We start from the raw sequence: 27564 nt of genomic DNA, 5'->3' as shown, positions 1-27564 counted from the left end.
AGGCAGTCGAGCCCTACTACTTCTGTGGCCTTCAGTGGCTTGCTTCACCTTTGTGTGAGCCTCGGTGCTTTTCAAATACGAGATGGTGACACGGCTACCACCTTCAGGCTTAAACGGAGATTCTAGACAAACATAAAGACCTTCACGCAGGATTCTGGAGAAGGGTGTGACCTTGCTGCAGACTAGAAGTTCAGGAAGCAGCAACTCTTACCATCATCATCACCATCATTTGGGGCGTTCACCTCGAAGACAGGGATCCAAGTCAATTCTCTACTCCAGCTGCACGTTAGAATCACCTAGAATTTTTTCCTGTTTTAATACCAGCGCCCAGATCTTACCTACAGTGATCCTGATTCACGGTCTGGGGTGGGACCTAGGAAATAGGTACTTTTTTTTTTATTTTATAGCCGATTCTCATCGCCCCTGGCTGAGAACGGATCTAAACCTGCGCCATTTAACAGGCACACAAACCTCCTGGGGATCTTGCTAAAATCCAGCTCCTGACTCAACAGGTTTTATCTGAGCCCTGAGATTCTGCATTTCCAATTAGCTCCCAGGTGATGGCCTCTGGAGGAACAACACCCAAAACTCAAGGTCTTAGGAAGATGGCTGGAAAGTTCGTAAGATTCTTTTCTGGACAGTCTCAAGGGCTAGCCCTGTCTAGTTCACTGCCTCCTGGAAGTGGTCAACTCTGTGACCTTAGACTGGGGCACCAGGACCCAGCACCAAAGCCTGTCCCCAGATGACTCTCTCTTTGGTTTCCTGTTGGCTTTTTTAGGTTCTAACAAGAGCCTGCAGACAAGTGTGGCCACAAAGACGTACTTGCAAATTAATCATGACGCCACACCCTGCATTCACATGGAGTTGCCTTCTCCAGCCCCGCCACAGGAAAAGCCAAAAGGAAAGGGCTCTTGTTACTTTCACTGGGATGAGAGAGGAGGAGAACAAGAGGGCCTGACTTGGCAGGATGTCCCAGCCAGGAGCTGAAAACAATGTCAGCTCTGGTCTGCCATACTTCTCTGATCAGCCAAACAGGAATGCTTCCTGCCTAGGGCTGGTTACGTATGCGCACAATGGAAGAAACGCCAGGAAAACGTGAGCAGGGAGGGAGCTGATCGGGCAGGTCCCTCCGGCTTTGAGGTAGGTGCATTCTGTGACCCTGACCAACATCCACAAAACAACACTGACTGGGCACCTACCGCGTCACAGGGAATTTGACAAAAACATTCTCATATGATCCTCCTGTCAACTTTGCAAGTCCAACGTCACTGTCTTCATTGGCGGCATGGGTGAGGCAACGGGCTCAGTGGGTCAGCAACAACGGGACACGCAGAGGTCAGAGCCGGATTGGAACCTAAGCCTGGCTAATCCTCCCTGCCTCTTTACACTGCTGTTCCAAACTCAAATCTCTCAACTCCTCAGTTGATCCCTTCACTGGGGCAGGAAGAAAGGGAAAGGGTGTAGATCAAGAGAACTGGAAGTAGCTTTGGGTCTCAAGCACAAAGGAGAATGCTTGCTGTCTTTGCATCTGCTATTATTAACCATTACCACCATCAGATGTGTCATTAAGAGGCACTGGGAGAAAAGGCTGGTGTCTACCCTCCCATTTGGAGTGACTGAACAAGGCACTGGCCCTAGATAGCGTCCAGGCTGCTGCCATCCCTGGTCCCTCGAGAATGGGGTTGGTGAGCAGCACCTGATGACTGCAGGGGAATACCCTGGAGGCTCGGAGGGAAGGCTCCGCTTGTGGAACAGGGCAGGAGTCCAAAACAGCTCAAGGAAGGAGACCGGGCTGGGTCACAGCAGCGTGCTCCTGGCACCTGGGCCACCGTGTCGGGCCCAAGACTGGAAATGAGACTCAACCAATTCCCTGATGGGCTCTGAGAGCCAACCTGAACTTGTGTCCCCTCGCCTTACCCCTGCATAAGGTGCAGAAGCTTCCTGAAGCCGCCAAAGGCCACTCAAACAAGTGCCCCACTTTAAGGACTAGGAAGCCAAGCACTGAAGAGACGGTGCTAGGAACCTCTGTCCCCTCCAGACCTACCCCCTGGTCAGGCCCCTCCTTGTGCCTTGGCAAGAAGAGGCCTTGGCAGAGGCCCCAGCTCTGGATTAATATTACACCAATACAACCCAAACAAACGGCTCCTGCCTGCATGTTCCATAAAGTTCTGAGGATTAAAACAAAGACAAGTTGGGGAGGGGGAAGTCAACAACAGGGGGACGTGCGAGGGAGCGGCACTATGGCCTTGTGATGAAATATTACACAGCCATTTGAAATAATGTTTTGAAATCATGCCATTTCATTCAAAAACCCTCCTTTGTGCAGTTACATGAAAAAGCTACATACAAAAGTTGGTAATCAGTAAGATGACAAGGATTTTTTTTTTTTAATCAATGCACATTAAAAAAAGAACAGAAGGAAATACAACCGAATTTTATCGGTGGCAATTTTTTTTTTTAAGATTTTTATTTATTTTTTTGACAGAGAGAGAGAGAGATCACAAGTAGGCAGAGAGCTAGGCAGAGAGAGAGAGGGGCAACAGGCAACCTGCTGAGCAGAGAGCCCGATGCGGGGCTCGATCCCAGGACCCTGAGATCATGACCTGAGCTGAAGGCAGAGGCTTTAACCCACTGAGCCACCCAGGCGCCCCCTCGGTGGCAATTTTTAAACGTTCGGGATGATCATTCCTGTGTTAGAGACAAAACATTTTCCAGTTTTTCTTTAGTGAGCACATAAACTGTGCAGGGAGAAGGGGAGCACATTCTAACCACAATCCGGGCATCTGAGAGTCGGGGTGAAGCCCTGCCTGGGGAGGGGGAACTAAACCGAAGGCAGCCCCCAGCAATGAGACGGGACAGCCACAGCGCCTCCAGAGGTCCACAGGGCTGTCGTGGTGACACCTGCACAAGCAAGTGGGGTGGTGGGGACGTTCCCAAGGGGCTGAAATTCTCCAGGGAACAGAACAAAAAGCCCATTAGCCCTGAAAGTGCTCTACAGGCTTGTGGTGAGACTCAGTCAGGACCCGTCAGGCGCTCCGCCCGAGGCAGAAAGGCAGAAGACAGCTGCCACCGCAGGGCTCCCAGGTCCCTCGGAGACCCCCAGCAGACACGGATTCCTGCTCCCCGCCCCAGCGCAAGGATATAAAAGAGACAAGCTTCACCATATGGGGCTCAGGAGCCTCGTGGGAATGTCGGTGGGAGTGAGAATGGCAGGTCCCTAAGCCGTGTGCAAATGTGAAGGAAGGGGGTTTAAAGCGAAAAAACTGCACCAGCTGTCTCCTAAAGAACACTAATTACAGGGGCTGTGCTGCCGGAACCAGGCCTGGTTTTGCAGGCAGAGATCCTCCCGGGAGGTCCCCCAGTGCAGTCACCCCGCTGCCGCCTGAGCTCCACTGCCTGGTGGCTGGCCTGCGGAGGGCAGAGACGGCATCTGGCTAGGGCACTGGGCAGGCCTGCCTGGGGCCAAAAAGCAGGTTCTGCAGGTCCCACTTCCTGGGAAGTTCCCATCACAGGGTCAGGAGGCTGGTGCTGAGTGTCAAGGCCGGGTGACACTGGAATGTGGAGAGGGCTAGAGAATTTCCTTCTCTGGAGATTTGAAAGACCTAAGCATCTGGAACAGCTCAATGCTAAAATGGAAATTAAAAAAAAAAAAAAAAAGCAAAGTGACGGCCTTATCCCTGGAAGCTGGGGAATGGGCAGAGTCAAGTAGAGCGAGGAGGAAGGCAAGTTCTCAGCTGTCCCTCACTTGCAGCTCATGGCAAGAAGCACAGGTCACGCATCACAAATGGTGCCCCTCCTGGAGGGCCGCCCATGGCCAGCATTTCTGCTGAAGACACAGGCGAGGGGTGCTGAAAAAGGATGAAGCCAAGGAGGCGGGAGCGCCTGGGCAGCAGCCCTGAGTCCCACCCTTGCTCTGCAGCTCCCTAGTCCCCGCACTGCCCAGAATGAGGCGTTAGGGATGCCCAGCCTGGCCACCATAAACAGCTGTTCTCATGGCAGTGAGAAATGTATGGGCCCGCACTTCCTTTTTTTCCTTTATTTTTTAAGATTTTATTTATTTATTTTTGCGAGAGAAACAGCATGAGCAGGGGCGAGAGGCAGAGGGAGAGGGACAAGGAGACTCCCCACTGAGCAGGGAGCCCCATGTGGGGCTCTATCCCCAGACCCTGAGATCACGACCTGAGCCAAAGGCAGACGCTCAATGGACTGAGCCCCCCAGGCTCCCTTGGGGCAGCACTTCTAAAAATTGTCAAATTCTAAACAAATGACGGTTATCATTATGATTAGTGGGGTGTCATGATAAAGTGGGGGCATTTTACTCCCCTTTCACGACAACATGCAAAGCAGCTGCGAACACAGATGAGCACACTAACGAGTCTCCCCCCAGATCATTCACCCACATGCTCTAACCCCGGAGCCCACGGGCCCGTGTGCACAGCCTGGGAGCGGGGTCGGGAGCAGCAGGAACGGCTGGGGAGGAGGGGCGAGGGAGGAAACAAAACCAAGGAAGCTAGGGAAGAAGTAAGAAGGTTAGCACTGAGATTCCACTCGCCTGGGAATCCGCCCGGAGCCCCTGGGAAAGAGGCCCAGATGAAAGGAGGCGCAGCTGGGGGAAAACAGGCCATGAGAACAGAAGGGCAATTGTTCGGGGCCAGGCCAGGCGATGCACCCGGAGCAGCCGCCCGCACCGCGGCTTTGTGAGCTAATGTCATTAAGGGCCCAGTGGGGGCCAATGTTTGGAGTCCTTTAACTCCTCGCCATTCTCTCACAACAGCTGAGCCAGAGCGGGGGAGGGGCGGCTGTCACGGGGGCGGCCCTGGCTTTGGGGCAGCTCAGCTAAAAGGGGGCAGCAAGGGGTAGGTGGGCCTGGGCGGCAGGAGGCAAAGCCCTCATTCTCGGCCTGAGAGGCATTTCCTCAGCACTGTCCCCAGGAGCTCCCGGAAGCCCCACCACTGCCCTGACCCCAGTTAACACTCCCACTAATTGCTGGGGCAGCAGAGAGCCTGGGGAGCAAAAGAGACAGAGTTAATTAAGGGGAGAAAAAACGAGTCTGCTGCTCCATTCTTCATTTCGGCTCCTCCCCAACCTTCTGGGTTTCAGGGAAGCTCCTGAGGCAGCGATCTCCACACGCAGAGCTTCGTCCAACAGCACAGGGGAACGACTGACCAGGGGCAGCTAGGTCAGGTAGCATCTAGGAGCTTGGCTCCACAACTCTCCAGCCCTTCAGATTTCCCAGAGGTACGGCAAGGGGTCTGCTCCCCACTCACTCAAAGGAAAGCCTCACACTCTCAGTCCAAATATGGATGCCCTAAAACAGGGCTCGTGTGGGTTCTTACCACTGAGGTGGGACTCCTCCAGGAAGCAACAGGACATTCTGTAGACTACACAAGAATGGGACGGGAGCATCTGATCAATGTTACCTAGTCCAATCTCAAAACTACCCTACTGAGGTAGGTACTGTCTTATCCCCACTTTATAGATGGGAAAACTGAGGCTTGGAGGAGATAAGCAGCTCATCCAAGGTCAACAAGCTACCAAGTAGCAGAAGAATGATTCAGACCCCAGAACTCGGAGCCCCAAGCCCATGCTTTTGCCCCTTTGTCCCATTCTGCAGGTTACTTAGTCTAGTCCACGAGAAACAAGCCTTGTGGAGCTTACAACCTGGTAGGAGATTCTCAGCAAAGAATTCTTGAGGGTTTGACAAAGTCCACGGACTGCCCCCCAACCTTACCTCCCCCAAAATTAAAAACACACTATTCATGGGTTTGTGTGTGCATTCACTTTCCAGGGTGGAAGGGAGGGTCCAAGTTCTCTTTAGATCATTGAAAGGATCTGGGACACAAAAAGAGCTAAGAACTGTGGGCCAATGAGGTGATGCCTTGCTAACTTGCCTCTAGAACACAGATCTTTTGACTTGAGTCCTCTACTTCACTTCACCTCCTTGCTCTGAAGAAATAGCCAAGAGGGTAGCCTAAATTTCTCCAGAAAGGGAGGATGCAGAATCAGGGAACTTGGCAAGGAAACTCCACACAGCCCGCCTGGGAGAGGGTGAGCCCGAGATACATTGCGCAGGAGGTGGGGGACAGTGGTAACAGCAAGGCGGTATGGGATGACATGGATTTCCTACAGTGTTTATTACTTCTTTCCATCACTTAAAAACAAGTTCCAACATTGTCCCAATTCTGATTCTGGATTTTGTTTGGGTCTACACAGACACAAGTTCATGATCAGTAGCCCTAAACTATCAGAAATTAGCAGGGGAAAAAAGTTTCTGTTCCGAACAAGTTTGCTAGTTTTAAAGACCACTGTCTATCCAAAAACAAGGGCATGCTTTTACAAGGGCTACTGTCTTCATGTCAGATGTTCCAAGACATTAAACAAGGATGATGGTGCCATTTGATTAGCCGGTATTATCAAGGGTGCCTTCTGCGCACCAGGCTCTGTGCCTTACCCGTGCTTATCTCATTGATTCCTCATTCCCATCCTATGAGGTGGGGGCATTATCATCTCTGATTTACAGATGACAAAACTGAGGTTCAGAGAGGCTAAAAAGCAGCCAAAGAACACACAGCAAATAAGTGACAGAGGCAGGGTTCACACCAGGGTCTGATCCTAAACACGGGGCTCTAGACCAGGGCCACTAAAACCATGCTCACAGACTATCCACAAACTGTTAGTTATGGGTCCCTGGCAGGATACGTACAGGAAAAGAAAATAGGTAAGGATTTAAAGACATTTCTAGGGGCACCTGGGTGGCTCAGTCAGTTAAGTGTTCAACTCTTGATTTCAGCTCAGGTCAAGATCTGAGTCGTGGGATGGAATCCTGCAGTGTTGGGCTCCGTGCTCAGCAGGGATCTGCTTGGGATTCTCTCTCTGGTCCCCACCCCGGGCAATGTGACATTGCCCCAGTCTCCCAGCACATAGTTGTGGGCTTGCCTCTTCGGACACCGTCGGACTTGCACAGACCAGTCATACTCATTGGGATCACACACCCATCCCTGAACGAGTGAACAACACAACCCATCCCTCACCTTGGCTAGTAAAGGAGCCCTGTTCTAAAGGTACTATGCAAAGACAGGGCCATAGGTCATACTCAAACGAGCCTCCAGCCATCCCCTCAACTGTCCCCTCAGCAAGCAAAGTCCTCTAGCACAGTGCTTCTCACACCTGACCGTGCACATAAACCACTGGGATCTTGGTAAAATACAGACGAACTCCAGAAGTCTGGGGGGTGGGGCCCGAGACCCCATTTCGAGCAGGTAACGTGAGGGCTCCCAGTCTGGAGTCTGGACTTCGAGGAGCAAGGTTCTAATGGCACAAGCGCCTGGAGAGATGAGGCTAGGGTCGTAAATTTGGCCTGACCAGGCCCAGAGTCCAACAAAGGGCTGAGGAAAAGGCTCACCACTGGGGCCTGGCCTGAGGGAGGCAGAAGGCCTTGGTGGGTCTGGGCTCGCTCAGATGCAGCTCTTGCAACACACCTTTTTCCACTCCAGCCTGAGCCTGGGACATCCAGGGGCCCTTTTCTCCTGAGTCGCAGAAACAGAAGACCTTCTGTCCCAAGGGCTTGACTGAAGGTGGAACAAAGCAGCTCAGAAGCATGTGCAAACATTCGGAGGACTACTCCCTCTGAGCATGTCGAGGAGAGGAGGCATCCTGGGGAAACTGCTCACGGCCTCGCTCTGCGTGGGCCAGACAGCTGGCCAGTGACGTCCAGCAGGCAGGCCCCGGGAGAAGTACTACACTCCTGTGTTCGACCACACTTTTTACTCCTTATCAAAGGATATTCAAGTCTACTGTGAGAGCTAAGAAATCTAATTAAGAGCTGGAAGCCTCAGAGGAAGGAGTGTAATGTGAGTCACCCCAGCAGGGCAAAAATGTCCGCTCAGTGGCAGCCAGAAAGGGCCACAAGCAGCTCCCTTCCAAATAGGAATGGTCTCCACTTCCCTCAGGTCACCCTCAGATTATGTGTCCCACTCCCTGAAAATTCTTACAATAGAGACCTTCCTCCTTATGGCCAATCTCAGTCTCTCCTAATTCAACTTAAGGCACAAGGACTAAAGGACTATGTGCTTCTGAAAGGGGCAATTTGCAGAAGGCGGTCCAGATCTTCCATTCATTGAAGGATTTACTCATTTATTCAAAAGACATTATGGCCCAGGGCACCTGGCTGGCTCAGTCCATTAACCATCTGACTCTTGGTTTTGGCGCAGGTTGGGATCTCAGGGTCATGGGATCGAGCCTCACATCAGACTCTGTGCTCAGAGGGGAGTCTGCTCGAAGATTCTCTCCCTCTGCCCCTCCCCACTCAAATAGATAAATCTTAAAAAAAAAAAAAAAAAAAAAAAGACCAACTGCCATGTGTCAGGACCATCAGAAAGTGGGCATACAGCGTGGACTCAGCAGACTAGGGTCTTCCCTCCCCTTCTCTAAGGAACAGAAACTCATGAAAGAATGGGCCCCACGCACCAAGCCGTTAACGAAAGCAAAGGGCACTGCCTGCTTTGGCGCCGGAGGGAAAGTGAGCAGCTTTCTGATATGCATAAGCTTCGGGAAAGCCAGCCCCACAGTGGGACTGGGCATTTGAAGCCAACGGTACCTGAGAGGGGCTCCTTCACTCCCACAGAGCAGAGAGAAGCCCAAGGGTTACTGACACTGACAGTCAGCAGCCAGAGAGAGGGCCTGAGGTCCTAACCAGAAGTCGCTGGGCAAAATGCAAGCCCACCTCCAGGGTCATCACACTGAAAACATCCTCTACATCTCAGATGACTCTTGCGAAACCACAAGGCTCTTTCCCCCTTTGCAAAAACCGAATCACATTCTCCTGCCTCCAGACCCTTCCATCCACGTGCTGTTTCCCTGCACAATGCTTCCACCTGGCTCCTTTCCCCCCCAGCCACCCGTCCTTCCTTCTCTCAGAATCCTGCCTCAGCACAAATCTCCAGAAGGTCTGGTGCAGGCACAAGAGCATGACGCCTTAACCTTGGGCACTCCTGACATTTGGGACCAGATCATTCTCCACTGCGGGGTCGGTGGGGGGGGGGTCGGGTCTGTCCTGTATATTGGTAGATGTTAAGTGGCATCCCTGGCCTCTAGCCACAAATGCCAGGAGCACCCCCACCCCCAGTTGTGCCAACCAAAAATGTCTCCGCACACACCCAGTGTCTCCTGGGGCACAAAATCATCACCATTTTGTGGACACTGAACTGGAGGGATGGCCCATAACCCTGGTGGTACAGGAGGGACCCCTGGGGAGCTTATAGAACTCACCCATGCCTGAGCCCCACCCTGCACACACCCTGGTTCTGGTTTCAGATTCCACAAGGAGACAAGAATGGCAGTCACTTTACAAGCCCTTAATGTTCTTGTACTGTGCTGGTTGGTGCATCCATTAGAACTGGATCTCTCTAGACACATGAGCGATATCTTCTTTTTTCCCTCCTTCCACAAAGCTCAAAGTAAATTCCCCCTATTCTGGGCTGATCAGAAAAATTTGGAAAGTTCTTGAGCTCCCTCCGCTCCACCTTCAGATGAAGAAACCTTTCAAATAGTGCCATCTCCCCCAAATTCAATGGCATATGACACGAAGAATTTACAACCTCTCAAACTTCAGAAGGAAGAGGGGACAGAAGGCATGAGGGTGTGTGAAAATCTAGGCACCAGATTTTGCTCCCAGTGTCCAACCTGTGAATGAGAACCCTTCCTGCTCTCCCTTGGGTATAAGGAAACTTGGCTGAGCAGCCAGGACGCCCGCCTCCGTATTCTCAACTTTGTGGATTCCCACCGCTCTCAGCCAGAATGAAGGGGTGACGCTGGAGGTCAGTAGCAGTACTGGACTCTCTAGTCCACCAGACCAGATGCTGTGGTCCTTGGACTGACAGGGACTTGAAAATAATGTCAGCAGGCCCAGAATCAGCTGTGTTCTGAGGCTGAACGACTAGGATCTTTCCTCACACATCCCTCAAGGATCCCAGGAGGATTGGGAGAGCTGACAGACAGAGGGCTGGCCATCATTCACAGCTAACAGACCTAGATCTACGTCCTCTGTCTCCTCTCCCTATACCTGAGGCTGCCCCTGCCAGCCCCCTCTTCAGACAAAGCCAGAGAGGAAAGCAGCGTCAGGGGAAAAGATCTGGTTACAACCCCAACCTTCCCTAAATGGAAATGGACTCATCACTCACTCATTTGGTAACACACACACACAGAGGAGACCTCATAAATGATGTAGGTGCTTAGTGAGCAGCCAAGCATCCTTCCCGGTTTTTACACTTGGGTTAGCTGAAACACAAAATGATGGGAGGGGAATCCAGCGGCCAGGCTCCCCCCAAGACAGCGAAGGCTATCAAGCTCCCAAGATCAGCCTTCTCACAAAGATTCACTGGCTCATACATAAGAATACAAATTGCCAATGAGATTACATTACATTAAATGAATGATTTAATGTTTTCTGGGAGATTATAGTCATTTGCTATTCAGGGCCAGAAAGGATGAGTAAGTCTTAAAGATCTGCTTCCCGTGGCCCCCGCTAGCTTGCTGAAATCAGTCTGGAGCACCAAGGCCTTCCACTCTGAGGTGGCCCACGGGATGGTGATTTTTTTTTTTTTTCCAAGCTTCCTTCCCTCCCCTCAATTACACACACACCCTGTTGCCTGGAGACTGAATGCATTCCTGATGCTTACACTTCTTTTCATTCCCCAGAAGCAGGAGCTTTGGAAACTGGGGCCTCCAGGAAACATGCCTGGGGCGGGGAGACAGGGACCTGAGTGACACTTCCTCACTAATAGGCCGGCCCCTCCCCACTGCCCTCCCTTTCCTCCCCAGGACTGAAAAGCCCCAGTGGGCTGGAACTGAAGGGCTCCCGCAGGGAACAAGGCCCCCTTTGAAAGCGCGTGTTTACCGCAGTCCCGGGCAGGGGTTGCCATGGCCACGGTCCACCTTGGCAGGACCCCGCAGGCCCCAGCGCCGGGACACCGGCCGGGCCCCAAGCACCCTCTCCAGGGCCCCGCAGCTACTGGAGGCGCTGATTTTCCATAAGTCTTCGGCTCAAAACATAATCCTGAACGAACCGAAAGAGGATTAGGGCTCCCCCCATCCCCCAGCAGCCCAGCGGCCGCCCCCCGCAGGGGCTTCCAGACCCGCCCTCGCTCGGGGCGACACTGCACTCCGGCAGCTAGTGGGGTGACTTCTTTCTGCCACTCATGATCGCCGCGCCCCGGGAGCCGAGGAGGACCAGCCCCGGAGGCCGCGGCCGGGCAGCAACTGGAGCCCCAGTCTGAGGAAGGCCACCGCGGCGCGGCCCCCAGGACAAAGGCGCAGCCCGGGCCTGGAGGCCGGGCCCTGAGAGCTGCCTAGCTGCCCAGCGGCCGTCCGCGGTCCCACATTCCTCCCTCCCCGCTCCCCCGCTCCCCCCCTCCCCGCCCCCTCGCCGGGACCCGCCGGAGGGAGCGCAGCCTCCAAATAATTCAGCCCTCAAACTGCTCTGCTCATAAGGGTTCCTTCATCTCTTCCGTAGCTCTCCGGGATCAGCAGTTTCACAGCGGGAAGCACTGCGATCCCAAACCTGGGCAGGCTGTCGGACCCACAGCCTCCCCAGCCTCACCTCTCCACCCCGGGCCCAGGACGGAAAAGAAGGAGCCACCCCAAATTCAACGAATTGCTGGAAGCAGATGGGGTGTGGGAGGAGAGGTGGGCGGGCGCGCGCTCCTGGGGCTGTAAGCTTCACCTTGCACCTGGCAGTGCTGGCAGAACTGAATTCATAGAAGGACCAGAGCCGCGGGCTAGCCCTGCCTGCCTCTGCCAGCAGTCTTCCCGTGCTCCCTCCAGCTCCCTAGCTTCCCGGGGTTCCTCTTGCACCCCCTGCACCAGGAGGCTACACAGCTCTTGTGTTCTTTCTAATCAAAGGGCCTGGGCATGCAGAATCACCATGTCATAGGGTCCCTGTCCCTGCAATTGGCCAGCTTTGGCTTCTATTAATAATACTAGCTGATACTATATCATGTAATCCCCACCATAACCATATGAGGAAAATACTACAAATATCCCCATGTCACAAGCAAGGAAACCCCGACTCAAGGAGGTGAAGAAATTTCCCCAGGTCATATAGCTAGCAAAGTGAAAAAAAGGGTTCACTCCCAGCTGTCTTAATTCCAGACTCTATGTCTTAACCCCACGGTACACAGACACATGCATACACTGCACCACAGTCTTCAGAGAGCTAAGCCCAGAGAGGTGAAGTGACTTGCTCACAGTCACACAGCCGGCTGGGACAGTATCAGACAAGGAACGAATTGCCATAGCTTGGGCTAAGATCCTTTCCACATCACAGTTTTAACTACGGAAGCATCCATACTTACACAGATGAGAGCACATGTGAAGTACTCTCTCTTTTACAGCGTTATGGTCTAATAGCCTGTAAACTTAACTTGACCTCCCGACAACACCCCAAGCTAGTCTTGTCCATTTCCTCTGGTCCAGGCTCTGTGTGATCTTCTAACAAACACCTCCTCTGCCTCTAGGAGAGAGTGAGAGTGAGTGTGTGTGTGTGTGTGTGTGTATATGTGTATATATATATATATATATATATATTTTTTTTTATTTTTTTTTTTTTATAAAGCAGGCTCCTCCAGGCACCTGGGTGGCTCAGTCAGTTAAGCAGCTGCCTTGGGCTCAGGTCATGATCCCAGGGTCCTGGGATCAATTCCTGTTTCTGCTCCCTGCAGAGTCTACTCCCTCTGCCCTTCCTTCCACTCATTCTCTCAATCTCTCTCTCTCAAATAAGTAAATACAATCTCTTTTTAAAATAAAGTAGGCTCCTCTCTCACAGCATTGCCTCTCTCTCATCCCCCTGCAAGGCGGTACAATCTCCCAGATTCCTAACGAGAAATCGCACACCAACATGCCAGCTCCCATTAATGCAGCACTTTACAGTTCTCACAGTTTTCTTCCAGATGTTACTACTCCACAGTTATTGAACCAGGTAAGCACAGGCCCCATTCTGAGGACTGTCCCCACCCCCATGGATAGAGGAAAGCCCCCAAGCCTTGTCAATACCTTATAGACCCTGTGCTTCCAGCTATAGCTGGTTGGACCAACGGGAGACAGCTGACACAAATGGGCCAATCAGATTCTTTCCCCAGGAATTTGAATCAAGGTTTTGAGCTACCCTTCAGCCTGATGGTTCCTGGAACCAGAGCCGGTCTAGGTGGAAGCTGAGGGGACATGACATCTGGCACACATCCACAGAAGCAATGGTATCCTGCCCTTGTAGACACTTGGGAGGCCAGCCTTATTTCCTAGCCTCAATTCTTCCATTCCCCTGAGACTTCAAACAGCTCAGGCTGGTTTCTGTTACTTGCAATCAGTAGAATCAGAACTAAGAGATGGGCTGGGTTATTATCCTCCTTTTACAAATGAGGAAAGAGGCTCACAGACTCACAGAGGTGAGGTGACTCAATGAAAGTTACAGGGCCCACGTGTAATAAAAGAGAGGTTAAGGGGAGCCTGGCTGGCTCAGTCAGTGCAGCATGCGACTCCGGATCTCCAGGTGCTGAGTTCCAGCCCTGCCTTGGGCATAGAGATTACTTAAATAAAATAAATCTTTAAAAAAAGGGGGGGGGGGCGCCTGGGTGACTCAGTGGGTTAAGCCGCTGCCTTCGGCTCAGGTCATGATCTCGGGGTCCTGGGATCGAGTCCCGCATCGGGTTCTCTGCTCATCGGGGAACCTGCTTCCCTCTCTCTCTCTCTCTCTGCCTGCCTCTCTGCCTGCTTGTGATCTCTGCCTGTCAAATAAATAAATAAATAAAATCTTAAAAAAAAAAAAAAGGAGAGGTTAAAATCGCTGCTGTGGGTCTCCTTCAGTGCCATCTCATGCCTCCTTCTCTTCAAGGATTAAAGGAAGTGGCAGGTGTTCCCTTCCTGTCAGTGTAAAAAGAAAACGGCAACTGAGGACAAGTGATTAGGCCAGAGGCACTCCAATGGGCTAAAGCCACGGACAAGAAATACAAAGTACTCATCTTTGAAAGCATGAAGGCAGCCCCTTGCTCCCCTATATTTCCCAACCCCCTATATTTCCCTATGTCCCAGCCGGCTGTGTGACTGTGAGCAACTGTGACTGTGTGACTAGCAGTTAGGTTGAACCCATGGGACTAGTTCTGGCCAATGAAATGTGAATGGAAGTAAGGGGTGTCAGTTCCTTGCAATGCAGCTAAGCCAGGGGGTGCCTCTATCTCTGTCTTCTGCTCCTGTGGTGACTCTGAAGTCACACCCCATAGTCCAGAGGTGTGGCTACAGATGGGGGAGGACTGCCTAACTGCACTGGACTTTCCTCAAGCACCCACTAAGCCTAGATTGTGTCAGGCCACTGGGGGATCAGGGTTCCATCATCACTGCGGCACAGTCTAGCCTCCTGACTGAGGCTCACAAGTTAATCAACCTGAACCCCTCAGCACAGTTTCCCAGTCGGCTGGATGCTGCCTCTGGTGGTTTAAGAAATATTTCCAGTGGGGCACCTGGGTGGCTCAGTGGGTTAAAGCCTCTGCCTTTGGCGCAGGTCATGATCCGAGGGTCCTGGGATCGAACCCCACATCTGGCTCTCTGCTCAGCAGGGAGCCTGCTTCCCCCACCCCCTTCTGCTTCCCTCTCTGCCTACTTGTGATCTCTGTCAAATAAATAAATAAAATCTTAAAAAAAAAAAAAAAGAAAGAAAGAAAAGAAAAGAAATATTTCCAGAGCACCAGCGCCAGATGCTGCTGTGGGGAGAACCAAGAGCACCATTGGAAAAACGGCCCTGTCCCTCTCCTCAAGAAGCTCCTCATCTGGTGACCCACAGGGCCTGCTCTGGGACTAAAAGGAATAGTTCTGCAGGTGGGAGAGCGGGCCCTCCCAGGCAGCCACTGGCTGAACTGAGTGCTGAGGAAAGGTGTGCCTCCAGGAGGCAAAGGCAGCTTGTCCCAGAGACTCTAGGAGGGTGGCAGCCAAGAGGGAATTCACACCAGGTTTTCACACCCTGCGGGCAACCAGCTCCCCTCCCGCCTGCCTCATGGCCACACACAAGTGCTTCCCAAGCCCTGGGTACAGAACACAGGACAGAAGGCACCAGGCAGGAGTCATCAGGACAGCGGTGGCCGGCTGAAAACAGGAGCAGCAAAAGACACGACTCATCGGCCTTCACCCTCCTCTGCAGCAGAAGTCTCTCCTCTGGGAATCCCCACCCCCACCCCCACCCCCAGCTTAATCTGTTTTAGCCCAAGACGTCCCCAGCGACTGAGCTCTTCTCCCCTGACGCCGCATAGCTGAGGACCAGCCAGAGACATCATCACTGTCAGGGCCTGGTGACTGGCTACAGTCTCCTTTCTTCATGCTGAAAGCTAGATGAGAAGTTAGCTGGCAGGGTCGCCATACACAGTTGTGTGAGCTGTTCACTTCGCAAGGTTCCTGTCCAAGGGGGCAAATGGGGCTGGAATCTAGCCTGCCCTCTGCTTACCCACCTCTGTAGCTTGGAGAAAGTGTCCCTTCTCCAAATTCACACACAGGTATCCTGCTGTATGCTGAAGCCACAGAAAACCTGGGGCCAGCACTTCCAGATAGAGTGAAGAAGCCTGATATGAGTGCATGGGCATGCACTGGTCTCTCCACTTCTGTGTATATTTGAAAATTTTCACAATAAAAGTATAAAACCCAAAACTATCTCTCCCGGTAAATGGCTGTGTTACTCGGACAAGTGATGTTACCCCTTAGCCCTCAGCCTCAGTTCCCACATCTAAAAAGACAATAATCCCTGGTTCATAGGGTTGATATAGGTACTAAATTGGATTACTTAAAGTGAAATGCTTGACACAGAATAAGTCCTCTTTCAAATGGGAGCTATTAATGGTAGCGGCTGCCGATGGCCAGGGCAGGAAGGAAAACGAGGCAGAGAGGCATTGTTGAGAAAAGCCAACGCTCTGGGAAATGTATGCCATGAAGCCAGAGAGAGTCTGAAAGCACAACCAGCCTTTTCACATTCCAGGGGGCTGGTGTGAGGAGTTTCCTTGCAAACCCCTCCTGATCCCCGTCAGCCTTCACATTCCCCTGGGGACCCCAGCCTCAGCTCAGACTTTAAATTAAGGTCCACAGAAAGGTCACAAAGAATGTCTCAGAAAAGGAGATGTTCCCCAGCGTCCGAGCAAACTCAGAGAACAGGTAACTTGTAGGTGGGGCTGGCCAGGCAGAGAGTGGTTCCCCCGACCCCACCCAACCAAGACTCCTATCTGGAGTCCCAGAAGAGAACAAGAGATCCCTGAAGGGTGACTAGGATGACCCAAGGGATCAAGCATTGGCACAGGGAGGGCCCCAGCCACCTTCCCAGGAAGGGGGTATAAGTAGCCATTCACATCCCTGAAGGTCAAAAGCTATTTTTGAATTGTCTAGTTTTATGTAATGAATTTTTATGTGAATGTCTTCAAAATTATCACTGCTGCGTGTGAATTTCACCAGTGGTCTGTCATTTAAAAAGGACACTTACACCCCCTATTCATTTCCCATTAAGGCCTATTCATTCCCCAGAGCCTCACAGGGATGGTGAGGGCTGAGGGTGGCCGTGAGGGGGAAGCTGAGAGGCCCTGAGGGACCTCAGTGGCAGCCTGGCCCCTGCCCTGGGAGACCGCCACAGAAAGCTTCTGGTTTCAGTCAAATGCCATCCCACTCTCTTGCTCTCTCCTTTCTTCTTTTCCAGGATGCTAGCTAAGAGGATGATTCACTCTCTTATTAAGTCAATTCATGAGAAAAAAAAAGTCACGCAAGTTTCCAGTCCTCTCTTCACTGAACTCAAGCCACTCCGTGGGGCATCCCCATAAGCACTTCATAGAAATAAGGTAACAAGGAAGAAATTCCACGAAGAAACCCATTCTTCACCTTTCCCTTCACGTCGCAAGAATTCACTATCCTTGGCAAGTTTTCTAAGTTTCTAAAGCTGTCACAGCGTGAGGGCCGAGCTGGGATTTAAAGACAGGCTTCCAGATAAAATATGATAAGAAGAGGGAAGAAGCACGTGGCTCTTAAATCCACAGACGGTGCTCTCCCTCATGGCAGATAGTAACAATCCACCCAGAAAATGTCCTTCTCTGTCCCTGCCGGCTCTCCTCAGCTCTGTCCCAAACTTAGAAACAGCTGTTTCCCTGTAACTCCAAAAAAAGCTCTCATATGCTCCATCTCCTCATTCTTTCCAACACCGTGATCTGTACACTTAATCTACCTCCAGGCTCAGCTTATCCAGCCCTCAGCTCCTCAAATACGAAGAGGAGCAGTCAAAGAACCAGAAGCTCAACACTACCACGGTACAAAGCCCTCTTGTAAACACCATCTACAGACTCAGCAACCTGGCTTTCTGAGTTGGGATCCCGGCTCCTCAACTCGCTGTGTGACCTTGGGCAAGTGGACTCAACCCTCTGTGCTTCAGTAAAGTGGTGATAATACTATACCCACATAGGGCTGAGCAAATAAATTAATGTGCTTAAGAAGGTGACCGGCAGGGGCACCTGGGTGGCTCAGTCGATTAAGCGTCTGCCTTCCGCTCAGGTTATGATCCCGGGTTCTCGGGATCGAGCCCCGCCTTGGGCTCCCTGCTCAGCAGAAAGCCTGCTTCTCCACACCCCTCCCACCCCCACTTGTGCACTCTCTCTCTTTCTGAAATAAATAAATAAATAATCTTTTAAAAAAAAAAAAAAAAGGAAGAAGAAGGTGCCTGGCACCAACAAGCCATGTAATAAATGTTTGCTATTATCACTAGACCATCGCAACGATCCTCTGCGGTAGCGGGTATTATTACCAGCTCTGTTTGGCAGATGTGTTCTATAGCCATTTATTGTTATGGGTAAAATATAATAGCTCAAAGTTAGGAAAAGTATACCTTAAAAAGTTAGGTGATCTGGGGCACCTGGGTCTTGACCTCAGGGTCGTGAGTTCAAGCTCCACACCGGGCTCCAGTTAGGTGATCTGCTCAGAATGACACAGTCCGTACGTGGCAGGGGTGAGACTCGATCTCTGATCTTGGACTCCAGGTCACACCCGCACAAATTTCACACTTTCACACGCTCCCTCCCTTAAGCGGGGAAATTGAGAAGTGCCATGGATCAGCATCAAAAACAGATTTCAACTCTGTAACCCCCAGAGAGCAGCATCATCTCAGGGGACCATTGCAGGATATGTCACATAAAGTTAATTTCCACTTGTTTTCGTAGTCTAAGGAAACACACCAAAGCAACCTCACAGAAGGTACCACCCCACCAAAAGTGTCAAAAGACCCCCGCTCAAGGCCGAGGCTTATCCCAGCCTCAACAATGTTTCAGACTAAAAGGGCTCCCTTGGGAGGCTCCTAGGCTGTCAGCAATTTGCAAAAAAGGTCAGTGCAAATCGTCTTGGAGCACATTTATGCAGGCCTGGCCTAGGCCATGTGGACTTCTGCCAAGCCTATAGTTTTTTAAAACGTGCACTGTCTTCACCCTTGATAAACAGAAGCCAGGCTCCAGAAACATTTCCATTACACACAAAAGCCCGTTTGCCACCACAACTCATCAAAATGGGTGTTTCCAGTTTGAGGAGAGCTCTTCCATAAAAACATCGAGAAACACCCCAACCTTTCCAGCAGAGGTAACCAACCTGGTATTTAGGGAACCTCTAAGCATGAGTAAATGATATTTGTGGGAACAAATTATTTGGTAAACATACACTCCTGCCCATAGTCTAATTATACCTAATAAATGGATTAAGCCCATCTCTTCCAGCTCTGCTGTGAACATTCATCACAAGGCATCTACACACATGCTTCCACAAATGCTCTTCACATCGTAGATCTAGCCTGATGAAGTCACCTTCTGGCCACGCTGGAGAGCAAGCGAGGAGGGAAGAGCGTTCAGCATCGGAGCCCTGGCCTGACCACTGGCTACCACGTGATTTCACGAACCCATCATGAAAACAACGACAAATGGCAGCAGCAACGGGTGGCGAACGTTTATGGAGAACTTACAGATACGCCAAGCACTGTGCTAAGGACTTTGTAAGTATTTGATACTCGTTAGCCATCATTAGGGAATATCAATACTCTCACTGTGTGGGTCAGGAAACCAAGACTCAGAGAGACTGAGTGACTGTCCCAAGACCACGACAGCGAGTAGCAAAGGCCGCATTCAAACTCAGGTGCTTACCCACAAACCATGGGGCTTTTTGAGGTGCCTGGATGACCCAGGATTACAAATTCCTCTAGGAGCAGGCTGGGTGAGCTTCAAAATCCTTTCTGGCTTTAAAATTCAGTGATTCTTTCTTTTATTTATCATTTTTTAAAATTTATTTAGATTTTTTTTTAGAGCGAGAGAGCACTCAAGAGAGCAGAGGAGGGCGGGGGAAAAGGCAAAGGAGGGGAGCAAAGGGAAAGGGAGAGAGAGCATCCCAAGCAGGCTCCACACCTGGGGCTCAGTCTCATGGCCCTGAGATCACAGCCTGAGCCAAAAATCAACAGTCAGTTGCTCAACCGACTGAGCCACCCAGGCTCCCCTTATTTATTTATTTATTTATTTATTTATTTAAGATTTTATATTTTAAGGTAATCTCTAGGAGCACCTAGGTGGCTCAGTCAGTTAAGCGTCTGCCTTCAGCTTGGGTCATGATCCCAAGGTCCTGGGATGGAGCCCCCATCGGGGTCCTTGCTCAGCAGAGAGCCTGCTTCTCCCTTTGCCTCTCCCACTCTCCCTGCTTGTGTTCTCTCTCTTGCTCACTCTCTCTGTCAAATAAATAGAATCTTTAAAGAAAACAAAAAAGTAATCTCTACACCCAACATGGGGCTCAAACTCACAACTCCGAGATCAAGAGTCACATGCTCTACTGACTGAGCCAACTGGGCACCCCAGTGGTTCTCTCTTTTAGAGATAAAATGAATTTATGACTTGGAGAATAAAATGCAGTGACGCGCTGGGACCACTAAGAGCGATGAAACCTCTGTGTGCGCCTCCCCCAGATCCAGTCGCGGGAGGAGAACTACTGGTTTTCTAGGATCACGATGCCCGGGGAATAACCAGACTGGCCACAAACCGTCTCTGGAAAAATGAGCTTAAAGTTCTTACAGGATGCCCCAACTTGCAAGAGTCTGCAAGTTCTCAACTGTCAGCTCGCAGAATTTAATGCGACTTCTTCTTCTTTTTTTTTTTTTTTTTTTTCAAGGAAAGTCAGTTGCAAGGAAACGTGCACAGTGCAGGCTGGCTTGAAGGACACCAGTCCAGTGTATGCGGGCCCTGTGGCATCCTTACACCTTGCCTTCCTCTCAGGTCTACACCCGCTCACAGAGAACCCACCTCATGCAGGTAATGTATGTTCTCCAACTTCCCCTTGACCTCCCAGCCCTGTGGCTCAGCAAATAACTGTGCTCGCTTGTGTCCTACGCACACTCGCTGATACCTTCACACACTCCCTCCCTCATCACCCATCCCAGTTTCCAGGCCCACAGACACTCCACAGCTTCCTTGCCCCACTCCTCTGATTCATCCTCTTTGCTTCCCTGCTCCTCACAGGAGTTCCCTGCCCGGCCACCTGGCCACTAGCCCCCACGGCCCGATGGGGAGACTCTGGCCCAGCTCGCCACCCCTCCAACCAACCAACCCCCACCCCTCCCCGCAACACGGGTCTTAGCTCGGGCTCCCTCGGCTCCTGGCACAGCCTGAAACCGAAACTAATCTCAGACCTGAACAAAATGAAATCATTTCCTATGCGTGATCGCCCTACATGACCACAGAGAATCTTCTCCCCGACAGAGCGCCAAACCAGAGCTCTGTCAGGTCCCCCTAGAACCTAGTGCTTCCTTAACAAACAAGGGACAAGGGAGTCAGAGGAGGAAGCGGAGTGTTTTCTCCCTCTGCTTTGCTTTCATTGGCACGAGTCCACTTAAATTGACCCCAGCAAGCAAAGCCCACCACCCGGTATGTTCAATGTTCAACAAGAGTTCATGCTTGGCTCTTTCTTAATCAGGTTCTCTTCGGAGAGCCAGCCTTGTTCTCTTCAGAGATCTCTGTAGCCCTCTAGCCGAAGGCAGTTTAGATCACTCTATCATACGCTTTCCCTAAATCTGAAAAACACAGCCTTTACTTTAGTGCTAGGAACCACAACAACAAACCTCAAACATTAAAAAGGAACATTATAAATGAACATAACGTCAGCCCTTGACGATCTTTCAAAGAATTGTACGGTTTTTTTTTGTTTGTTTGTTTGTTTTTTTAATTTATTTGACAGGGAGAGAGAGACCACAAGCAGGCAGAGAGGCAGGCAGAGAAAGAGGGGGAAGCAGGCTCTCCACTGAGCAGAGAGCCTGACACGGGGCTTGATCCCAGGACCCCGAGACCATGACCCAAGCCGAAGGCAGAGGCTTAACCCACTGAGCCACCCAGGTGCCCCAGAATTGTACGTTTTGAGGAGGGTCTTAAACTGTGTTATATTCATTCGCCCTGTTGCCCCCGCACGCTTTGGGACCCCCTTCTCTGTGGCTGGGGGCATTAGATGATTCTGCTGCTGGCTTAAGCAAAACACACAACTGGAGGGACAAGGGCACTGGCCCAGCAAGCGTATGGTGAAAGAGTAGTAACTTTTGGATTGTCTGCAATTTACTTTTCATTCGGCAAAGTTTCCCGAGGGCCCCAGATGCGTCCCCAAAGCCCTTCTAGGGGCCAGACCAGCAGGGTGACGAAGACAACCCATTAGCTCCATCAGGAACATCATTCTCAGAAACATCTGAGCGAAGCTGGCGCTCTCCAGCACCAACAGCCCAAAGGTCAACCACTTGCGGGTTTCCAGCAGCCCTCCTCACAAGGCTTGGCCCCCACTCTGCGGCCCGCCCAGGAAGCAGCCCCTTTGACCCGGATCAGTGCAGGGCAAGACCCAAGCTGCTGGGCTTGGCTCACCAGCTAATGGATAAGCCACTCCGTGTTACGGGGCATTCTTCAGTCACTTCCTTGGTAAAATAAGGAGTTAGGCCACACTTGAGCAATCTTCTAGTTCAAAAATTCCAGCTCCTCTTTCCCTCCTATTGCTGAGCTGACACAGACCTCCAGGGGCCTCTACTTCATCTTCCTGTCTCCAGATGAAACATCTTAAACCACCAAGATAAATGAAACTTGTTCCCATTTCTAAAGACCTTTGGGGGAGGCCATTCCCCTCCGCTCCTCTGAGTCACTTGTTCTCACATCTCACGTCCGATCGGCAAGGAACATTTTCCTCATACCTTACTTGGGTCCTTCTGCTGCTTGCATACATTTGCCTCTGGTTCTGCTTCTCGGTTCGGAGAGACAAGAGTGAATCACAGAGCTCTGAGCAGTAACTTTTTTGAAAATGTTTTTTAAGTAATCTCTACACCCAACCTGGGGCTCGAACTTACTACACTGAGCTCAAGCGTTGCAGGCTCTACGGACCGAGCCAGCCAGGCGTACTGAGCAGTAACTCTTAGGAGATTTTTATTTCTTCTTCAGCAACATCACTGCACACATTATAAGGGGTGACTCTTAAAAACCACAAGACATGGAAGAAGCCAACTGCATTTCCCGGTTCCTGACTCATCCTGGCCAGCATGTAGCTGGATCCAGAACATTCGGCCTTCGGTTCTAATCAGAGTTCGTAAAGTGATGTCCTCCATGGCCAGATCAAAAGCCCTGGAGACAGGAGCCATCTTGTCCTCACTCATTTCCAGTGCCCCCTCTTGCAGAAACCTTCCCTTCCCCAAATCTTCTGGCTGGCAGAGCGTCCCCTCTGCAGAGCTTCGTCTCACTACAGTACTTGTCATGGCAACTGGAGTTCTAGGCTAACATATCTGTGTCCCCTACTAGACCACAGGCATCCTGCGGGCAGGGGCTGTGTCTTCATGACCTCTGTACTCGGGGTCAGGCCCCAATAGAGTGCCTGGCCCTTGACCAGTGGTTCTCAGCAGACTAAACATTCCAAGCATGTTCCAATGATGTCTGAACGTTGCATGGGCAGCTCTTCAAGCATAGCATGAACCCCTTCAACCTCCCTCCCATCCCCACCCCTCTATCCTTCTCACCTCTCTCCACCCCTAGCCCAGGAGCAGTCCCTCTAATAATTTCTCTAAGGATGGAAGCTCTGCAGCCAGGCCTCTTGGATTCAAATCCTGGCTCTCCCACCTTCTAGCCATGTGATCTTGGGCAAGTCATTTCACCTCTTTACATCTGTTTCTTGACTGCAAAAATAGATATCACATCTCATAGAGTCTTGTGAGAATGAAATTAGCTGATCCATGAGAAGCACTTGAAACAGGGGCTGACCCATAGTCAGTGCTCGGTGAGTGTTAAAATGACCATTTCCCCAATTCCTTCCTTCCGGAACCCTCCTCCGCACTGCAGCTTCCACTCCTGACTGCATCTTGGGCCTGTCCCCAACCCCATTAGACTCCCTTCCTCCAGGCCCACTTTCCCCTATTCCTCCAGAACGTTGATGCTCAACGTTAGCATCAACATAAAAGCTGTGCAACTCTTCTAACTTGTTACGAGCCTCTCCCCCACCCCCAACCCCCACCAGTTTACAGGGCAAAGTCTCCAAAGAGAAGGGAGAAGAGTTGGTTCCACAGCAGGGTTACAGATGATGCTGAGTCATTCTGCACCCAGCTGTGCTGCTTTCTTGTCACCCTTGACATTTCAGGCTCCCCGTCTCCCCATCACGCAGTCCCCTTTGCTCATAATTCAAAACCCTCACCCCACTCCATCGACCCCTTCTAAAGCCAGCCTCCGCCTCTACAGTCTTTACCAAAGATTTTCCTTAACAATAAGAAGTTTCAGAACATTAGCACCCATGTGCTGGAATATTAATAATTAATAATCGCTTCTGCACTAAGGACGTACACTACACTCTTTGGTATACAGGTTAGATCTCCTTCCACACTTTCTAAAGCTGAGAGACTGAAGCATTTACAAAATCAGAATGGAAGATGAAGGGCTGGGACTTTCACTGTAGATCCTACACTCTAAACTACTGGGCTTCAATGGGGAAGGGCTCAAAGGAGCCCCAATGGCCTCCTGGGGGAGGAGGTTAGAGGGAGCTGGAACTTTTTTCTCCCACCCATCATTCCTCAAAGACACTGGGTGCCACCGTCACAGAAATGAAAAGGTCATATTTTACAAGGGAGTTTATGTTTGCAGGCCCTGTTCTAGCATTTATCATTTATGACTGGTTTTAAAAATAAGAGTCCTCACCGCATGATTAGGAGTGCGTTATTCTGCTCTGACACACGGGAGGTGCTCCCCGGGAGGCTGCAAGCAGAGCTATCAGAGAGGCACGGAGTCAGCCACCACAGCCAGAATCCCAACTTCACCAACAGGTGCTGTCCATTGCAGCAGCGGACAGGCAAGTCCTGGCCACGGAGGAATGTGAATTTTTAGTTGCTGCCACAGGGCCCTTACATCTCACCAAGACAACCTCCAAGTCCCAAGTTCAGGGACTTGGACCACTGCCTCTCCAAGGCCCTCTATGGCTCTTACTTCCAGTAGGCCTAGAAGCCAACAAAAACGGAGGCCTCTCCTCCTCCAGGCCATCTTGTATAGTGAGGGGTGATCCCTGTCTGACTCCCAGCTTCCTGTCCCCAAGACTTTTGTCGCTTATTGCTGCAGGGTGGCGGGCGGGGGGATTGTCAATCAAGGCAGAGTAAAGGGAGGAAGCTCTCAAGGAGGACACAAGTGTGAGCACTACTATATACTGAATACTATGCAGGAGAGTTAAACAAAGCAAAATTCCCATGAGCTACTTCTGTATGGGGGTACTTGAGCCTAGGAAGGGCTTCCCAACACTGAAGCAGAGAAGTCAGAGATGGCAGATCTTACCAAAGGCTCTCCCATGTCCCCAGCAAATGCAGACACCACAAACCTGAGCAGCCAAACTCAGGAGCTCCGGCTAAGAAAGACAAGGCAGGCCACACTTCCTGGGGGTGCACTGGGATTGGTGACAACCATCTTCTCTGCTCCCACTTGCCTTTTAAATTAAAGTCCAGCGGATCTAAGGAAGCTGCAGTAACCAGCTCCCGGCCTTGAACAACTCTGCCCCAAAACCTCAGCAAGAGGAGGAGTGTTCTCACACTTACACTCCCTACTGCAGCTCTTTCTCCCACCTCACCCCCACTTCCCCAAGATAAGCCGGGGCTCTTAAAGTGCCTGGCTCCTACACCCAGTAGAAACACCAGAATATTCATCCCATACCCTAATCCTCATATTTGCCTCTAATTCAGTAGCACTGTGGCCCCAGCCCTGGCCCTTCCCACCACATAGCAAAATCAGCCCCTGGAAAAGCCCCCCACCCCACACATCTGCCTCCATCCTCTGGCTAACTGTAGGGATCTGGGGTCTGGTCCAGAGGTTCCCGGGTCTCTATGGCCACACGCCCAAAGTTGCATGAGAAGGTCATGAGAAAAGACCTCTTGGGAGGTCTGCTCATCGCACCCTGGGTTCTTCACTGACCGGCCACAAAGGAAGGAACTGTTCTGAACGGCCTATGCCGGACCAGACTGTGGATCGGGGTCTTGAAAGGGGTTCCAGTTCCACAGGGTACGGTAACATTCTGAGAGTGCCTACAGAATGTGTCCCTGCACGCATGTGTGCTTGAGGCAGGAGCAGTTGGCGCTTTCACCAGATTCTCAAAGGGGCCCACGACCCCAGCCTGTAGCCCCAAGGTCCCACCTTGTCATAGCATCGCTCCTAGGCCATCCTAGCTGGCCAAGGTCTCTCTCCTGTTTAAGGATGTGCCCAGGCCTGAGGCACCACTCCTGTTCCCTTGTCCTCTGCTCCTTCCAGGTGCAGAAAGGGGACACGAGTGTCTCTGACCCAACCGTCCTGCACACACCCTTCAGCCTCCGGGTGACCTGAGCCAGGTTTCTCTCTCTCTTCCAGAGAGGCCACCCTCTGTTCAGAATAGAGGTCCCACTTGATCCCACGAGGGGACCAAATCTTATGGTAAGAGGACTCCTCTATGAGAGAAGCCTGTGTCCCTCACCTCCTTCAGGTGGCCAGCCCGACCCAGGCTGTAAAGATGAGAATGCCTGCCAAAGAAAAGGGATGAGAGGCCAGAACATCTCCCTGAATCCTTTCTCCTGGACCAGGTGGCTCAGGGTGCTGCAGGATAACCAACAGGAAGGGTGATTTCCCACGCTCAGTGGCACTCCTGCTCAGGGGCCAGGTGGGGAGTGAGGTAGTCTCCTTGCATCCAGTGCCACCTCTGTGACATCTTATTTCTAAACTCCCAGTCATTCCCCTCACCCTCCACTCTCACCCAATCAATCAATCAATCAATCAATATTAAGGGAAACTCTAAAACCTCCTTCCCCCTAAAACAAATTCCTCTCCGGGAATTTATTTTCCATATAAATTTCCTGCAGCCCAAACTTCTTTTAAGGGGAAAAGAAATGGCCAAGACTGGGCTGGGTGTAAGGCAACAATGCAAGGAGAAACTGAAGAGGAACGAATGAATAAACGCCATCACCAGCCCCCTGGAGCTTAGAGCCCCGGGCACACCGAGCCGGAGGGGCGGGGGAACAGGGGCGGGGACAGCGCGTTCTGAACTTTCCCTAGCGAGCCACCGGGAGATGCAGCTCCCAGGGGACCGGGTGGGACCAGAAAGGGCTGAACCAACCTGTGACACCGGCGGGGACAGGAAGCCAGCCTCCCCTCCTCCTAGAAGGAGCTCTGCCCCCGGCAGGCGCCCCCCACCAGCCAGCGCCCCCAGGCCGGAGCAGCGCTGCGAGGGGCGCCCACACAAAAGGGGGAGCGGCCGGGGCGGGGGCTCAGGGCGGCGCCGGCCGGGGGAGGCCTTGCTACCCTTCCCCGCGCCGCCCGCCGGCCTGCGACCACCCCCCTACCTCCGAGCCGGGCTCCCCACCCCACCCCCCGTGCCCGCCCGGCTCGCGCACCCACGGCCTGGGCGAAGAGGGTGGGAGTCGAGGGGAGGGGGCGAGGGCCGGGACCCCGCCGCGGGTGCGCCCGGGGCGGTGCGGGCTCCGTGGGAGCCGCGGCGGCAGCGCCGGGAATCAAACTCGCGCCCGCCCGGCCCTCCCGGCGGCGCCGCGGCGATCTGCTCCCGAGAAGGTGGGGCCGCCGGGCCGGGCCGGGCCGGAGGCGGCTCGCGCTGGGGAGCGAAGGGAGGGTCTTACCGAGTAGCCGCCACGCGCGTCCGCTCCCCGCGGGCTCGAGGGGCCGGCGGGCGGGGGAGGGGCCGCGATCCGGCGGTGGTGGCGGCGGTGGCGGCGGCGGGCCCGGCGCGGCGGCGCGGCTGGGGCGCGGGAGGCGGAGAATGCGAGGCGAGGCCAGCTTCCTAGCGGCGGGCGGCGAGAAATGCAGCTGTCCCTGCGCGGCCGCCGGCGGGGCCACAAGTGGGGCCGCGCGGGGAGGAGCGGGGCCGCGGGCGGGGCGCGGGCCGGGCCGCGGCGCCCCCAGACCCGCTCCGAGGCCCGACCCCCTCCGAGAGAGGAGGGGAGCGGGAATGGGGTGGAGGAAGCCGGAGGAAGCGGGCCCGGGGCGGGGGGGGCACACCAGGGGAGAGTTAGAAAGGTTCCCCCCTCACCGTGTT

General features: G+C 52.4%; 1 protein-coding gene across 2 annotated transcripts in view; it reads right to left on the bottom strand.

Annotated features, from left to right (window-relative positions):
- Positions 1-27241, bottom strand: part of CUEDC1 (CUE domain containing 1) — an 81952-nt gene extending 54711 nt beyond the window's left edge. The window contains exons 1-2 of one of the 2 annotated variants that reach the window (XM_032871982.1): positions 27149-27241; positions 12351-12508 (exon numbers count right to left, since the gene is read on the bottom strand). The gene's annotated coding sequence lies outside the window, so the exon portion shown is untranslated. The remainder of the gene's footprint in view (positions 1-12350; positions 12509-27148) is intronic. The other variant, XM_032871983.1, reaches the window with a different exon arrangement.
- Positions 27242-27564: the final 323 nt, after the last annotated feature.

Source organism: Lontra canadensis, unplaced genomic scaffold (genome assembly GCF_010015895.1).
Source record: "Lontra canadensis isolate GAN:19392208 unplaced genomic scaffold, GSC_riverotter_1.0 scaffold43, whole genome shotgun sequence".
NCBI lineage: Eukaryota > Metazoa > Chordata > Mammalia > Carnivora > Mustelidae > Lontra > Lontra canadensis.
This window is presented reverse-complemented; position numbering and strand designations above follow the sequence as displayed.